The following is a 16,623-nucleotide window of genomic DNA, read 5'->3' on the forward strand; positions in this document are numbered from 1 at the left end:
GAAAAGGTTATGGCTGTGTTGTATACTGCCAAGTTGAAAATTGAAAGTGTTTTTTTTTTTAGATAGTTTTGTTCTCATAGCCCAGTCTGGAGTGCAATGGCATGATCTCTACTCACTACAACCTCTGCCTGCCGGGTTCAAGTGATTCTCCTGCCTCAGCCTCTTGAGTAGCTGGGATTACAGGTGCCCGCCATCACACCCGGCTAATTTTTTTGGTATTTTTAGTAGAGATGGGGTTTCGCCATGTTGGCCAGCCTGGTCTTGAACTCCCGACTTTGTGATCCACCCACCTTGGCCTCCCAAAGGAAAGTGTGTTCTAATATGCACAAAGAGCCCATCTGTGAAAACTAGGAGATTGTTTCTTGTTTTGTTTTGTTTTGTTGAGGAGGGGTGGTTCTAGATAAGAACTCTTTCAAATCAGAAGCTGACAACTACAATAACAGGAATGAGACGTCAGTGACCACACATGACAAAGAATACAGACGTTACAAAATGAGTTTGACACAAAGTCACTAAACTAGCAAACAACAACTGGAACAAATAACCAAAACAAGCACTGGAATCTCAGTCTGTTCATGCTGCTATATCAAACTTCCACAGAACAGATAATTTATGAAAACCAGAAATGTACGTCCTATACTTTTAGAGGCTGGGAAGTCCAAGATCAAGGCTCCAGAATTAGGCATCTAGTAAGGATCTTCTTGCTGTGTCTTCACATGGCAGAAGGAGCAAAAAATGATAAAAGGGATGAACTCTATGTCTTCACATAGCAGAAAGATGGAAGAATTAAAGAACTTGTTCTCTCCAGTGCTTTAATAAGGTCACTAGTACCAGTGATGAGGAATCTACCCTCATGAGTTAATAATGTCCTAAAGGCCTCATCTCTTAATACTATCACATTGGCAATTAAGTTTCAACACATACATTTTGGAGGGCATTTAGATAATAGCAGCTGGGCTGAAAATACAATTTCTAGAATTGCCAGTTAATAATGTTAAACATGTCCATTTTCAACAAACGAATACAAATTATATCAGAAAACAAAAGGTATTGCCCATACACGAGAAAGAAGAAATCAATAGAAACTGTCTCAGAGTAAATCCAGTCAGTGGATTTACTAAGCAAATATTTTAAATCAACTCTTTGAAATATTAAAGAATATCATTTGGAAAGAAGAGAAGAAAACCATGAGAATGATGTCTCATCAAATACATAATACCAATAAGAAAATAGAAACAATAAAAAAGGAACAAAATAGAAATTCTGTAATGGAAAAGTATAGCAATTGGAATGACAATTTCAGTAGAGGGAGTCACTAGCAAATCTGAATAAGAAGTAGAGAGAATCATCGATCTCCAAGATAGGTCAGTTGACATTATCTAGTCTCAGAATCTGGAAGAAAGAAAGAATGAAGTAAAATTAATGAAGTTCAGAGTACTTGTGGAAACCATCCAGTGTACCAAAACATACATAAAGGGAGTTCTGGAAAGAGACAAAAAGGGGAATATGAAGGGATATAAAGAATATTTGAGGAAAGAAAAGTCAAGATCTTATTAAACATGATGAAATATGTTGATTTACACATTCAATAGATTCCATGTAGGGAAAAATCAGCGATATCCCCACTAAGACACTATAAACCAAAGGTAAAAAAGGCAAGACAATGAAAAAATCCTGAAAGCAGCAATATAGAAGTTACACTTCATATATACAGGATGATCAATAATATTAACAGCTGATTTCTCAACAGAAAGTATGGAGGCTGTATTACTCTGTTTTCATTGCTATAAAGGGATATAAGAGGCTGGGTAATTTATTTAAAAAGATGTTTAATTGGCTCATGGTTCTGCAGACTGGACAAGGATGGCACTGGCATCTGTCTGGCTTCCAGGGAGGCCTCAGGGACCTTTAACTCATGGGAGAAGACAAACTGGAAGTAGGCACGTCATATGGCCATAAAAGGAGCAAGAGATAGTTGGGGGAGGCACCACACTTTACAACAATGAGATCTCATGAGAACTCACTCACTAGTGCAAGGACAGCAGCAAGCCATGAGGGATCCACCCCCATGACCAAAACACCTCCCACCAGGCCCCACATGTACCACAGGGAATTATAATTCAACATGAGATTTGGTTGGGACATATATTTAAGCTATATCATTCTGCCCCTGGCCCCTCAAATCTTATTTTCTTCTTACATTGCAAAATACAATCATGACTTCCTAACAGCCCCCCAAAGTCTTAACTCCTTCCAGCATCAACTCAAAGTCCCAAATGAAAGACCAAAATCTTATTTGAGACTCATCAAACATAAAAGCAACTTGAAAAAGTACTTTAGTAGTTCCGTGTTGTCTTGTATGTAACTCTGCCATTTTATTTTTCTAATCAAAATGGAAGAAAGCATAACTTGTGATCTTCTGCTGAATGCAGTGCTTTGCTCTTTAAAGCTGTGTCTCACATAGCTGCTAGTTGACATAAAGCATTCTCTCAACAAAAACCATTTACCCAGAATAAAATACAGACACTCTTTGTTTCTTTTCCTCTTCTCTTTTGAGATGGAGTCTCGCTCTGTCGCTCAGGCTGGAGTGCAGTGGCACAATCTCAGCTCACTGCAGCCTCTGCCTCCTGGGTTCCAGCGATTCTCCTGCCTTAGCCTCCAGGTAGCTGGGATTACAGGCACATGATACCACGCCCAGCTAATTTTTGTATTTTCAATAGAGACGGGGTTTCACAATGTTGGCCAGGCTGTTCTCGAACTCCTGACCTCAGATGATCTGCCTGCCTTGGACTTCCAATGTGCTAGGATTACGGGCATGAGTCACTACGTCCTGCCAGACACTCTTTCTAACAGCAAAGTTTTCACCTTTGAAAGTGATTGTTTTGCCTTTATGATCACCAATTATCACCAATTCATAATTTGAAAAACAATAGCAGCATGATAATTTTATTATAAAATGTTCTCACTTTGAAAAATGTGTCATGAAATATTTATGAATGAAGTGATACAATGTCCTAGATTTTCTTCAAAATAATATATCAGGTAGAAGGGGAGAAAGATCGATGTCAGGGCCGGGCGCGGTGGCTCAAGCCTGTAATCCCAGCACTTTGGGAGGCCAAGACGGGCGGATCACGAGGTCAGGAGATCGAGACCATCCTGGCTAACACGGTGAAACCCCGTCTCTACTAAAAAGTACAAAAAACTAGCCGGGCGAGGTGGCGGGCGCCTGTAGTCCCAGCTACTCAGGAGGCTGAGGCAGGAGAATGGCGTGAACCCGGGAGGCGGAGATCGCAGTGAGCTGAGATCCGGCCACTGCACTCCAGCTTGGGTGACACAGCGAGACTCTGTCTCAAAAAAAAAAAAAAAAAGAAAGATCGATGTCAGTTATTAATTGTTGAAGCTGTGAGAAGAAAGCATGGGAATTTATTATATGTTTTGAAATTTTCATAATTAAGAAACAATTCATGTTTCCAAATGTAATTTAGGTAAAACACAGAAGATCATTGTATACAAACATAATTTCAACACACAAGTATTGCAAAAACCATTGCTTATAGTTATTTTACATTTGTTACTGAGTTTAATATGAAGTTTAAAATTCAGTAAGTTTTTTTTGTACTAATAGCCAAAATAAACTGATAACTAATTTTAGGTTATTCTTCCTCACACTAATAGTGTTCAAAAGAAGTGAGTTTATCTTATACTCTATTTAAAATAGATTCCAGTGGCTTCCCTCATAACTTTTTCCAATATTTAAATATCATCTTTGTTGAATGACTTAATCTTAAGGAAATATTTACACTCCTGATAAGATAATACATCAACACAAAAATACATAAATATTTTATTGCACACAAAAACAGCTACCAGAGAGAGTTGAAGAAACTAGGAAAATATGTAGATTTGTTTTACATAAAGAAAACATGTCTTTCCAATTCTTTGAATTGTTAGCTGATGATATAAAAAATGATTCAAATTTATTTTCCAAGGTTAATTTTATTCATAACACTGCTTCTTGTAGTTAAGACCCCAGAAACAGATGAGAAGCAATGATTCCTAGCCCACTTAGAAAGAAGATGTAATTTTACAAGCTTTTATTTTTCTAAAACAACCAATCTAACATGAGGTTGATGGCCACTTAATTCTTACCATGTTCTACAAAGCTACAAGTTTTGAAGCACATGGACTCAATCACAAAATAACTATCAGGAGAGCATTTAGGATCAGTGGTGATTCCCATTGCTCTGTGTGCTAGTTTCTGGATGAAATGAAGCTGATTCTGTTGTTGAACATTAAATGCAGAATGTGGACCCTGAAAATTGTCATTCATGTCACCCCCACCCTGCACCAACAGACTCAAAAATTCAGTGGGGAGACTTATGGATCGCGTTTGAGAATTGCTGGTCTACATAAGCCAAAGAGGTGTCTGTAACCAGTAAACAATTATTTGGGATTTCTGTGCAGCAAATTGTTAAGAGATGGAGGAAGGAAGAATATCTTCATGAGAAGTCACATAATTACAGTCAAGTTAGAAATAATCAGACACAGATAGCACCAGTTATTCAGAAAATTGACCAAGGAACAAGAGTTTTGGAGAAGGAGTAGGGTGCTAAATAAAATGTATTTTAATCCTACCAGGAAGGCAATCCATGCATCAGCTGTACTCTTATAGTTAAATGCTGATTATCCCCATTGTACAAGGATGGGAGACCAACACTTTATAAAGAAATGGCCCCTAAAATGCAGACACACAGATACACAGTATTTAAATTAATCACAATCCTAAAGTAGGGGTCAGCACATCAGGGGAGAGATAAAAAGCCGAAATGCCTCATTTCATCCACGAAGAGAGGCTTGGCAGCCTCTTGAGGAAAAGCTTTGTTCCATCTCATACTATAGCCTCACATTTTTAAAAACAATTTACTTAAGTTCATTTCCCAGTAGAAATTGAACAAGGAGTATTTGTTCTCTGAAGTTGCGTAGGAGAAACTTGACCTTGCCAGAGGAAAGGATTGTCCCAGGAACACTTGACGAGAGAGGGTGGTAGTTTGTGCTGCTGTGGAATCACAGCAGGTACTTACTGGTTTTCTCTACATATCTTTGTTCTCACTAAAGCAGAGAGAGGCCATGAGAAATTATATGACCCAGCAACCTAATTATACAGCACTTCATTGAAAACTTGACTGTGGTCCCACAGTTCTAGTTGAACATCAGCCCTGACATTGAATTCTGCTTCTGTATCATCTTGGGTAAGTGCTTTATATTTAGGATCACAGATTCCTCATGGGTACAATAACAAAAACAATTCCTACTTCACAAAATTGTGAGGATTCCCAAGAATGTAGGAAATCACCTGGTCTGGTACGGACTCATTAAATCATCTACTTCTCTGGTGACAGAGCTAAGACTGGCTTCCTCGCCCCCTTTTTAAACAGTGCTCACTGTGGCCATGCTCCTGAACCCTGGGCCTCACACAGAGCATTGAGGCAACATGCTGCCCCAAGGCATTTCATGTTTGTAGTTGGGAGTTGACGCCACTTCCATTCCCACAGATACTTCCAACAATTCGTTCATTTGCTTTCCTAGCCCACTTTTGTTGCTTCTTCCTCACTATACTCCTTTCCAAAGGAGAAGAATGTGCTAAGCGCTGGCATGGTGTGCAGTGTGGGAGACACAGACAGACGTGGGAACCTCCTAACTCTGCAGACCTCATGGCTCAGTAGGGAAGACTGAATGGTACTATCTGTGGTACCACCTGCTTAGTCTCCCATCACCAGTCCTGGAACTAGCATTCCCCTCTTCTGGGGAACTGCTCCACACAAACACTGATTCCAGGTATGTGGCTCCAGGAGTGCTTTATATCATTACATGTCCCACCTTCCTCACCACAGCTGACTGGCTCAGGGATCAGATAGTCGTGATCTCTGCCCCTGTGCTTTGTGTTCCTGGCTTAAGGTTAGGTGCCCAAGGACCAGCCTGATTTTATTCCAGGACGTCGAGGCAGAAGGAAAACCTTTTTCCTTGATCCTCAGGAGTACATGAGGGATTTTTGTTTTTTCTTTTCCTTTTGGAGACAGAGTCTCTCACTCCTGTCACCTAGGCTAGAATGCAGTGGTGGGATCACAGCTCACTGCAGACTCGACTTCTTGGGCTCAGGCAATTCTCCTACCTCAGTTTCATGAGTATCTGAGACTATAGGTGTGTGCCACCATGCCTATTGTTTTTCTGGTAGAGAGTGGGTTTCGTCTTGTTGCCCAGGCTGAACTTGAACTCCTGGGCTCCAGCAATCTGCCTGCCTGAGTCTCCCAAGGTGCTGAGATTACAGTGGTAGGCTGCCACGCAGGACTTTAAATTTCACTCTCCAGAAAGCAAAAAAGAAAAAAAGAAAAGTGCACTAAGGAAAAGGAAGAAAGTGTGATGACCCGGGGCTATCTAAACCTCTCCTTTTCCTCATCTGCCTTCCTACCGAGAGGTTGTGTTCCGGAATGCACTCCACTGCCATAAGCCTACAGGGCCCTGTGGGGTATAGTCTGTGGTTATCCAGCACTTTCTTTGACTGGATAATTTGATTAGTCAGGAGAGGCTAGCTCCTGTAACAAATGTTCCAAATTTCTTTAGCTTTTAAAGTAAATTTTTATTTTTCTCTTTTATCAAGGTTCAGTGCAGGTTGGTGGTGACAGTGATGAGGGGATATACTCCATATGTTATCCAAAGTTCCAGGCTCCTTCTCCAAATTGGGTATGTCATACTGTAGGGTCTGTTCCTCTTCTTCACTCGAGACATGGATTGCACAGGGGGTGTCCTATAAACTAGGCCTTATTTAGCCACACATCAGTTATTTTCTTTTTTTTTTTTTTTTTTTTTTTTTTTTTTTTTTTTTTTTTTTTGAGGCGGAGTCTCGCTCTGTCGCCCGGACTGGAGTGCAGTGGCCGGATCTCAGCTCACTGCAAGCTCCGCCTCCCGGGTTTACGCCATTCTCCTGCCTCAGCCTCCCCTGCAGCTGGGACTACAGGCGCCCGCCACCTCGCCCGGCTCGTTTTTGTATTTTTAGTAGAGAGGGGTTTCACCGTGTTAGCCAGGATGGTCTCGATCTCCTGACCTCGTGATCCGCCCATCTCGGCCTCCCAAAGTGCTGGGATTACAGGCTTGAGCCACCGCGCCCGGCTAACATCAGTTATTTTCATATTCCAAGAGCCAGAAATCAGTACCTGACCCCACCAAATTACAAGGGTAGCTTAAAAAATATGGTTACTTTGTGGACCAAGATGAAAACAAATAAGCTTTGATGAAGTCATTCTGCCACAGTGATTTTCTCTAATTGGAAGATTTGAAAAGTACTAGCAAGTTCATTTTGCTACATACCTAAGCTTGCTCTTCAGTGAGCTGAAGAAGTAATTGGTTTTAAATTCAGCAGGGAAGACATGGGGATTAGTTATTGAGTACCTAAAACCGTGAACACAGAGGACGTTTCAAAGTAAATTTTAAAAACGGAGTCTTTACTCTGGTGTTTAAGCTTTGATCCTCAAAACATATCTGAAATCATATTCCCTATAATGTGGAGCCATCTCTCCTGCAGAGAGAATTAAGCTTCAGGGTGCAGCAGACATGGATGAGCATTTAAAGGGAAGGTGACATCTACCTAGAAGACAGATTCACTAAAGTCTTCCAATGCCAGAGAAATGCCATGCTTTGGGCATTTGGAATAGTTCCTACTCTGCCTGGAGCTCTATGCCTTTATCTCCAAAGGAGATGACCACTCCCTAATTGACACACTCCACCCTCCTGCTCATGGGAGAATTCTATTGGTCATCCAGACTCACCACTGTACATTAGATTCTTGCTCATCACCGAGGCTAACCCAGTCCTTTATTCCAATCATGAACGGACAAACGTTTTCAGCTCTTTAAGAAAAGTGAGGAAGATGCAAAAAGAGAACTAATTCTGGAGGAAGGAAAAAAGGATATAATACAGGAAACAGAAGAAAACGTACCAGAACATACTCTCAGAGTTTAAGAAAGACAAGAGGTTTATTTTTTTTATTTTTATTTTTATTTTTTTTGAGGCGGAGTCTCGCTCTGTCGCCCGGACTGGAGTGCAGTGGCCGGATCTCAGCTCACTGCAAGCTCCGCCTCCCGGGTTTACGCCATTCTCCTGCCTCAGCCTCCGAGTAGCTGGGACTACAGGCGCCCGCCACCTCACCCGGCTAGTTTTTGTATCTTTAGTAGAGACGGAGTTTCACCGTGTTAGCCAGGATGGTCTCGATCTCCTGACCTCGTGATCCGCCCGTCTCGGCCTCCCAAAGTGCTGGGATTACAGGCTTGAGCCACCGCGCCGGCCGACAAGAGGTTTATAAAATGAGAGCAAGCTGTCATAGAGGGGAATAATCAGGGGACAGGCGAAAGTCCTTGGAAACTAGAAAAGTTACTACAGAATTGACATCGTGCAGAGGACTGACAGTGCTCAGTTCCCAGGCTGCCCACAGAACTCAGCGTGCTCCTCCTCTCCACCACCACCATTCTAAAGGCCCCCGCCTCTCTGCGCACCAGTCCCCGCCCGCCCGATGGAGCTCGCCACTCCCCCGATAAGGGTCCCCCTCCGCCCACTTCCGGTCCCTTCCCCGACCCTGCCACAACCACCAACGCCTGGCCCGGAGGACCCTGCCCCTCCGCCAGCCACCACTGCAGATGGTGGTGCTCCGAGGCCCCAGCCGCTGCGGCCGCCATGGCTACTGCTGATGCCGATGCCGATGCCCATGCCCATGCCGCTGCCCGCTCCGGGACACTCGCGACCACACCGCTTTACCCCGCCTACTCTCCGCACCCGCTCTGCCTGCCCTGGGCCCGCTGTCGCAAGTGCACCAGAACTATCACCCCAGCTGCGAGGTCGCCGTCAACTTCAACGTCAACCTGGAGCTCCACGCCTCCTATGTGTACCTATCCATGGCCATCTACTTCCACCGGGACGATGTGGCCCTGGAGAGCTTCAGCCGCTATTTCCTGCGCCAGTGGCAAGAGAAGAGGGAGCACGCCCAGGAGCTGACGAGGCTGCAGAACCTGCGCGGTGGCCACATCTGCCTTCATGACATCAGAAAGCCAGAGCGCCAATGCTGGGAGAGCGGGCTCAAGGCCATGGAGTGTGCCTTCCACCTGGAGAAGAACGTCAACCAGAGTCTCCTGGAGCTGCACCAGCTGGTCAAGGAGAAAGACGACCCCCACCTGTGCGACTTCCTGGATGAGCCACTTCCTGAACCAGCAGGCCAAGACTATCAGAGAGCTGGGTGGCTACCTGAGCAACCTGCGCAAGACGGGGGCCCCGGAAGCAGGCCTGGCAGAGTACCTCTTTGACAAGCTCACCCTGGGCCGCAGCGAGAAAGACACTTGAGCCCAGAGGGGCCCCGCAGCCACGGGGTGCCTTCCCCGGGTACGGCCACCAGGCGGGGCGTCCATGTTGCCCTTTCAGAATGTTCTCTTCAGTTTTTTCCTCTCAGTTTTACGGTTGTTGGCAATAAAGTTACCCGTTCTCAAAGCAATAAAGGTGCCCAGTTGATGTGCGTCTAAAACACTCTCACCTTTTAGGAATCAGGGCACATCCCCAGGCAGGTTTAAAGTAGGTATCCAGCAATCTCTCCACTCAGCTCTGCCCCATCTGCATGAAGCTCAGGATCTGCGGGGGTGGAGGGGAAAGGTATTCTATGAGTCCCTGGCAAACACATCAGTCTTCCCCCTATAAACTCTGAGGGCATGTGGGATAGGGTGGGGTGAGGTGGGGTGGGATGGGGTGAGATGGGTGGGGTGGATGGGGTCGGGTGGGGTGTGCAGTCTTGGGCCATGGTATCTGTGGGTGCATATGCATGGTAAGGTGTAAAGCATGGTATGGAATTCATCCTAGTGGTTGCCTCTGGAGAAGAAGGGTAAGACATGTGATTGGGCAGGGATTAAAATAATATAGTCTTTAACTTGACATGAAAAGTTTTCTTTTTAAAGTATGCGTCGCTGGGTGGGTGGCTCAGGCATGTAATTCCAGCACTTGGGAGGCTGAGGTGGGCAAATCACCTGAGGTCACGAGTTTGAGAACAGCCTGACCAACATGGAGAAACCCTGTCTCTACCAAAAATACAAAATTAGCCGAGCATGGTGGTGCATGCAATCCCAGCTACTGGGGAGGCTGAGGCAGGAGAACCGTGTGAACCTGGGGTGTGGAGGTTGTGGTGAGCTGAGATCCGCCATTGCACTCTAGCCTGGGCAACAAGAGCAAAACTCCATCTCAAAAAACAAACAAACAAAAAACAAAATATGCAAGTGCTAAGGATTCTTGCTTCTGGGCTTCAGGATGGGGGCTCTGGTGGACAGTATCGCAGAGTACCTCTTTGGCAAGCTCACCCTGAGTGATAGGGATAATGGGACTGAGCCTTAGCTGCCTTCCCCACAGATAGGGGTTTATTTCCTGTATATTGCCCTTACGACTTCTCCATTCATGGTTTTTCCTTCAATTGTACCATTTCTTCCATTAAAGCTGGTTGAAAAATAAACAACTCAAAAGGACTGAAAAACATAAGGTCAAAGCTGAAGGTCAAATTTGTGATATTGAATATAAAGTAGAATAAATGACCCCAAAATGTCAAGGCAGTGACTGTCTGCTTTGAAGAATGTAGAGGGGTGGCAGAGAGTTGAAGGTGCCGACCAGGTAGAGCCAGTGTAACTGATCCAGGTAGGAGACTAGTGCAGCTTGAGCTGTGATGGTGACTGAGGAAACGAAGAGAGTTTGACAAGTTCCAGATGGGTTTTTTGACAAGGAGAGACAAACTTAGCTCATGGACAGAAGGTGAGGAATGGGAGAGGGGGAACATAATGTAGGTTCTGAAGTTTGGACCTGAAGACCTGGATTGATGATGGTGTTATTATCTCCCTGGGGATGGTTGCAGGGGTCCCCAGGGTGGAGGAGCGGGGAATGCATGCCATGTAAAATCAGATTTTTATTAGACATCCAAGTGGAAATGTGAATCATGGAGCTGCAAAAATGTCACGATTGGAAGTAGGCATATGGGGGACTTTTTATAGATGGTATTGAAGTCATGTGATTGGATGAGCTCACCAGAAAGCGAGTATAAGGGAGAGTATGACAAATCTAGTCCAAAGTGCAGGGCAGCTAACATTTAGAGGATGGTTGAGGTGTTTGAACACCCAGAGAGTTGCTGGTCCCACCTTGATTGTTGTCTGCCTCATGTTTATTATCTTATTCCCAATGTCTGCCCCAAGCTCACCTCAAAATCATCCTGTTCCTGAGAAGCTCAGTGTGGCCTCTGAATTCTCCTTTCAAGATGGAGAGAAAAGTTCGCCTTTTACATTTTCTTCATATCTCTGGATAGAAAGATATTATTTCCTAGTATAAAGAAGATTCTATATGGAAATGATACACCTGTTTCTCTATGTTTTTTTTCTTGTTCCCCTTTAAAAACTCTTCTCCTCTCTCAGTCCCCTCTCTATTTGACCAAAAGATACCTCCACCCATGTAAACCCTAATGTTGCCCATGTCTGTGGAAAAATACTTAAAACATCTATTTTCTGTGCCACAAAGAAAGTTACAAAGAAACAAGAAACAAAAAGTCTTCTTTCTTCTGTGGGTTACAAAGGTAAAAGGCAAAAATTTACAGACTCTATGCTTTAGTCAAAGACACATGTGCAGCTTGCATCATTTTAAAGCTAGCAGATTGTTTTGAGCATTGTAATAGTCCGTTTTTCATGCTGCTAATAAAGACATACCAAAGATTGGGCAGTTTACAAAAGAAAGAGGTTTATTGGACTTACCATTCCATGTGGCTGGGGAAGCCTCACAATCATGGTGGAAGGTGAAAGTCATGTCTCACATGGCGGCAGACAAGAGAAGAGAATGAGAGCCAATGGGTTTCCCCTTATCAAACCATCAGATCTCTTGAGACTTATTCACTACCAGCAGGACAGTATGGGAGAAAGTGCCCCCATGATTCAATTACCTCCCAATGGGTCCCTCCCACAAAACATGGGAATTATGAGAGTACAATTCAAGATGAGATTTGGGTGGGGACACGGACAAACCATATAAACATTTATTAAGATATGAACAAGTTTAGCTGTGCAACAATTGTCTTCCACATTTCCATACGAGTGTACTTTAACACTTTTCTTAAAAATTAGGATTCTGGCCCTTTGAGTTCAGTTTACAGAAAATGCTATTGCCTTTTTATGCATCTTTGTCAAACTTGGTCTTCTTGTTGCATCTCTTTTGCTGCCTACTGTAAGGACTTCTGAATTCTCTGACTTTGTCTCAGCTGTTACCTGTTGAAATACATATGTCCCTTGACTGTCCTCCTGTGGATATGAGAAAGAACAGAGCAAGCGTCGATTTTTGAGTGTTTAAAACTTTAAGTTGACTGAGGGGACTTCTTAATTTCCTGTTTTGGAGAGAAAATTTGGTGTAGTGTTTTCTTAACCTCATATTGCCTGAGTTCAAATCCCATCTTAGCCACTCATTTTGGGTAAACTTGGGTAAGTTGTTTAACTTTTCTGTGCCTCAGTTTCTCCATATGTAATATAAGGATAATAAAAGCATTATCTCCATTGGGTTGTTGAGATTAATGAGTTAATATACGTAAATCACTTAGAGCAATGCCTGGCACAGTGTATGTTCACTATGTGGTACCCATGATTTATCACCTTCTACTCTTTTAACTTTTATTTAGGTTCAAGGGAACAAGTGCAGGTTTTTTATACAGGTAAACTGCTGTCACGGGGTGGTTGTTGTACAGATTATTTCATGACCCAGGTATTAAGCCTTGTACCCAATAGTTATTTTTCTGCTCGACTCCCTCCTCCAACCCTCCACTCCCAGGTAGGCCCCAGTGTCTGTTGTTCCCTTCTTTGAGTTCATGTATTCTCATCATTTAGCTCCCACTTGTAAGTGAGAACATGTGGTATTTGATTTTCTGTCCCTACGTTAGTTTGATAAAGATAATGGGCTGGAAGCCATCATCCTTTACTCTCATGTTTCTTCGTGGTCTTTTTTTTTTTTGAGACGGAGTCTCGCTCTGTCACCCAGGCTAGAGTGCAGTGGACGGATCTCAGCTCACTGCAAGCTCCGCCTCCCGGGTTTACGCCATTCTCCTGCCTCAGCCTCCCAAGTAGCCGGGACTTCAGGCCGCCGCTACCTCGCCCGGCTAGTTTTTTGTATTTTTTAGTAGAGACGGGGTTTCACCGTGTTAGCCAGGATGGTCTCGATCTCCTGACCTCGTGATCCGTCCGTCTCCCCCTCCCAAAGTGCTAGGATTACAGGTTTGAGCCACCGCGCCTGGCCCTTCGTGGTCTTTATGATTTGGGAAAATACTTCACTTCTACACTTTGCCACTGGGGGTCTCTCTTGCATGTCTAGTAACCAAGTCGCCCTGCGTACTGAGAAGGAAAAACCCTTAGAAGTTGGTTTGGTTGTCAGGTGTCTCCAGGACTCAGGAGGGTACATGGTTGTTTTCGCTCCCTGCCCCTACTCCACACACCTCAGACCCAAGACAGGAGGAAGGTTGTGCTGTGATAAATTTCCGAGCTATTCCCCGCCCCCGCCCATTCTATCTCAAACAACTTTTCCTTGAATTCACTCCTAGAACACTGCTTGTTCTTCCCAAACCCAGGTTGCCTGAGTCTCCTGTTTCCATCCTGAACTTTCTCCCACTCTTCAGAGGTGGACAAGAACAACAGGATGAAGTGCTCACCCTGATCCCCACCTTCCTCTGGATGTTTGGAGCTGAAAAGGAGAGGAATGGCTGAGGGGGAGAATGAGAAAAAGGGAACACATTAGGGCCACTGATAACGTAACTAAAATAGACATATCATCATGAGCTTTGGCATAGAGGCTCTCAAGCTTTGCTGCACATTCAAATCACCTGCAGAGGTTTTGAAAATCTCAATGTCCAGGCGGCATCCCAGACCAAATACATAAGCCTCTGGGGCAGGGCCTGGGCATGCCAGGCATTGAAAACCAGCACTAGCATCTGGCTGCTCAAAGTGTGGTCTGTGGACCAGCAGTATCAATCTAAACTGAGAACTTGCTAGCAATGCAAAATTTCAAGCCACACCCCAGGGCTATGAAATGAGTATCTACATTTTAAGAAGACTCTGGGTGATCAGTTTACACGTTGGAACTTGAGAAGCACTCTTTAGCACCCTGGTTGCCAAATATGGCTGCACCTTGACATCACCTAGAGAAGCTGAAAATAATACTAATGCCTGGACTTAATCAATGTGCTCAGCTACACCCTCATGTAAGTACTAGACCAAATACAATAAAAACTTAGTGTAACTTCAACAATTATTGACTCAACAATCAGTGATCTCTGTCTCACACACACTAGCTTTTATCTATTCTGTTGTTTATCACAAACTGGTTTGTTGCATAGCATGGGCTGGCAAACTGCAGCCAGGAATCCTAATCTGGCCCCCATTTTTTTGGTAAATAAAGTTGAATTAGAACACAGCCACCCCATTCAATTACCTATTGTTTGTGGCTACTTTTTCACTCCAGCAGGACAGTTTGTAGTTGAGACAGAGGTCTTTTGCAGTAGCTGCAAAGCCTAAAACATTTACTCTCATTCTTTGTAGAAAGTCTTTGCCAATCCATGTTTGTGGTAACTTGCCGCAACCATGAATTCACCTAAAGCTACCAAACATTATAAACTTTTCACCTTTCTTTATGCATCTATTTGTCTTTTTATTTTTCCTTTTATTTTTTCTCTCTCTCCGTTAATATTTTAGAATGATTTGGATATTTGTAATATTTTAGACACATCGCGAACACTCACACTTACTACCATTTCAATCGTTACTTTTCAGACTAGTATCTTTGTATATTTCAGCAAGTCAACCTCTCGTCTTTGTGTCTTCAGTTTAGCCTGTCTCTCGCTGTGCCTTTTTTTAATTGAGGGCCATCAGTCATCCTGCTTCTGCAAGCATCAGAGTGGAACAATGCCTGACTAGCCTTTTTGATGGATTCTTCATAATCACATATTCATCACAGAGGCTGTTTAAAGTGTGCTCGTTTTTAAGTTATCACAGTCTATTTCCATCATTTTTCTGTCTGTGAGGCATTTACATTTTATTGATACGGAAAGCTACTTCCTGGCATGAGGAGAAATAGACTTCTTCCATTTTATATCTATTTCAAATTTTGTGTTTTATAATGTTGGTTTTGGTTTATAATTTATTGTAATGATGTATTAACTGTACCACATGCACCAAGGATATTTATTTATTTTTTTCCCTTGGGATACTTCTCTGTGCATGATTTTTTTCTCCCAAATGTTTAATTATTCTATGAAGCATATTGAAAATCATAAGTTCCAATTCAAAATATGTATTCAGAACTATAAATCAAGAAATAGACTGAAGGTAAAAATTTTTAGGAAGGGAGCATTCATGCAGTTATTTCTTTTCAGCCAAATAGCCATTTTTTCAACTATTTATATTGGGTTCTGTCATGTGTTCCACACGTTATGCTTGGCACTAAGAAAACAAGGTGACAGGCCGGGCGCGGTGGCTCAAGCCTGTAATCCCAGCACTTTGGGAGGCCGAGACGGACGGATCACGAGATCAGGAGATCGAGACCATCCTGGCTAATACGGTGAAACCCTGTCTCTACTTAAAAATACAAAAAAAACTAGCCGGGCGACGAGGCGGGCGCCTGTGGTCCCAGCTACTCGGGAGGCTGAGGCAGGAGAATGGCGTAAACCCGGGAGCGGAGCTTGCAGTGAGCTGAGATCCGGCCACTGCACTCCAGCCTGGGTGGCAGAGCGAGAATCCGTCTCAAAAAAAAAAAAAAAAAAAAAAAAAGAAAACAAGGTGACTAGGACACAGATTGTGGTCACAGTCGGACAGACATACAAATAGATGCCTCCAATATACTTCAGTACGATCTACAAAAGAAATAAACACAAAGTGCTATGCGACTCCAGGAGAGAAACGGGATCTACTTCTCACCTGAGGAGTCAGGAAACACTTACTGTGGAGGTGACATTGACTCTTGAAGGATGAGTTGGAGTTCCACAGCTGGAGAAGAGAGAAGAGAGTACTTTAGTTACGCTTCTTTATTGCATAAGAGCCAATAGAGAGGGAACAGTTACAAACACAGGGTTGTAAGGGAATCTTGTTGATGAGGTGATGTATTTACTAGACACAGAAGGGGGGATACATTGTTTTATATTTTAAGGAACTCCATAAAACTCTCCTCTGAAAGGTCCTCACTGACTTACTAGTTAACATCAACACTGGTCTCTTTTCAGCCCTTGCCCTGCTTGACCACTCTGGAGCCATTAATTGTGTTGGCTAGTCCTTCTTTCCTTGGTTTTCCTGTCCTCTCTTGGTTTGCCGAATATTTATCTATAGAGAACTACACAGATTTAATAATCCTCTTGGATTCTGCTTTTGTCCTCTTCAACTCTTGCTCTGTGTTCATTTCCCCCTGAGCCTAGCCACCCCCAGTGGCCACTTTCTCTCTCTCTCTCTCGCCCCCTGTGAGTGTGTGTGTGTGTTCCAGATGGCTCATCTGACCATGACACTTGAAAGGCCACCTATGAAGCATCTCCCTCTCGATGTACCCAGAACACTC

At 43.6% G+C, this 16,623-nt stretch overlaps 1 pseudogene; it reads left to right on the top strand.

Annotated features, from left to right (window-relative positions):
• The first annotated feature begins 8,759 nt into the window (after positions 1 to 8,759).
• LOC117078241 lies at positions 8,760 to 9,412 on the top strand (annotated as a pseudogene).
• The last annotated feature ends 7,211 nt before the right edge of the window (positions 9,413 to 16,623 follow it).

Source organism: Trachypithecus francoisi, unplaced genomic scaffold (genome assembly GCF_009764315.1).
Source record: "Trachypithecus francoisi isolate TF-2019V2 unplaced genomic scaffold, Tfra_2.0 Lachesis_group6, whole genome shotgun sequence".
Classification (NCBI taxonomy): Eukaryota; Metazoa; Chordata; class Mammalia; order Primates; family Cercopithecidae; genus Trachypithecus; species Trachypithecus francoisi.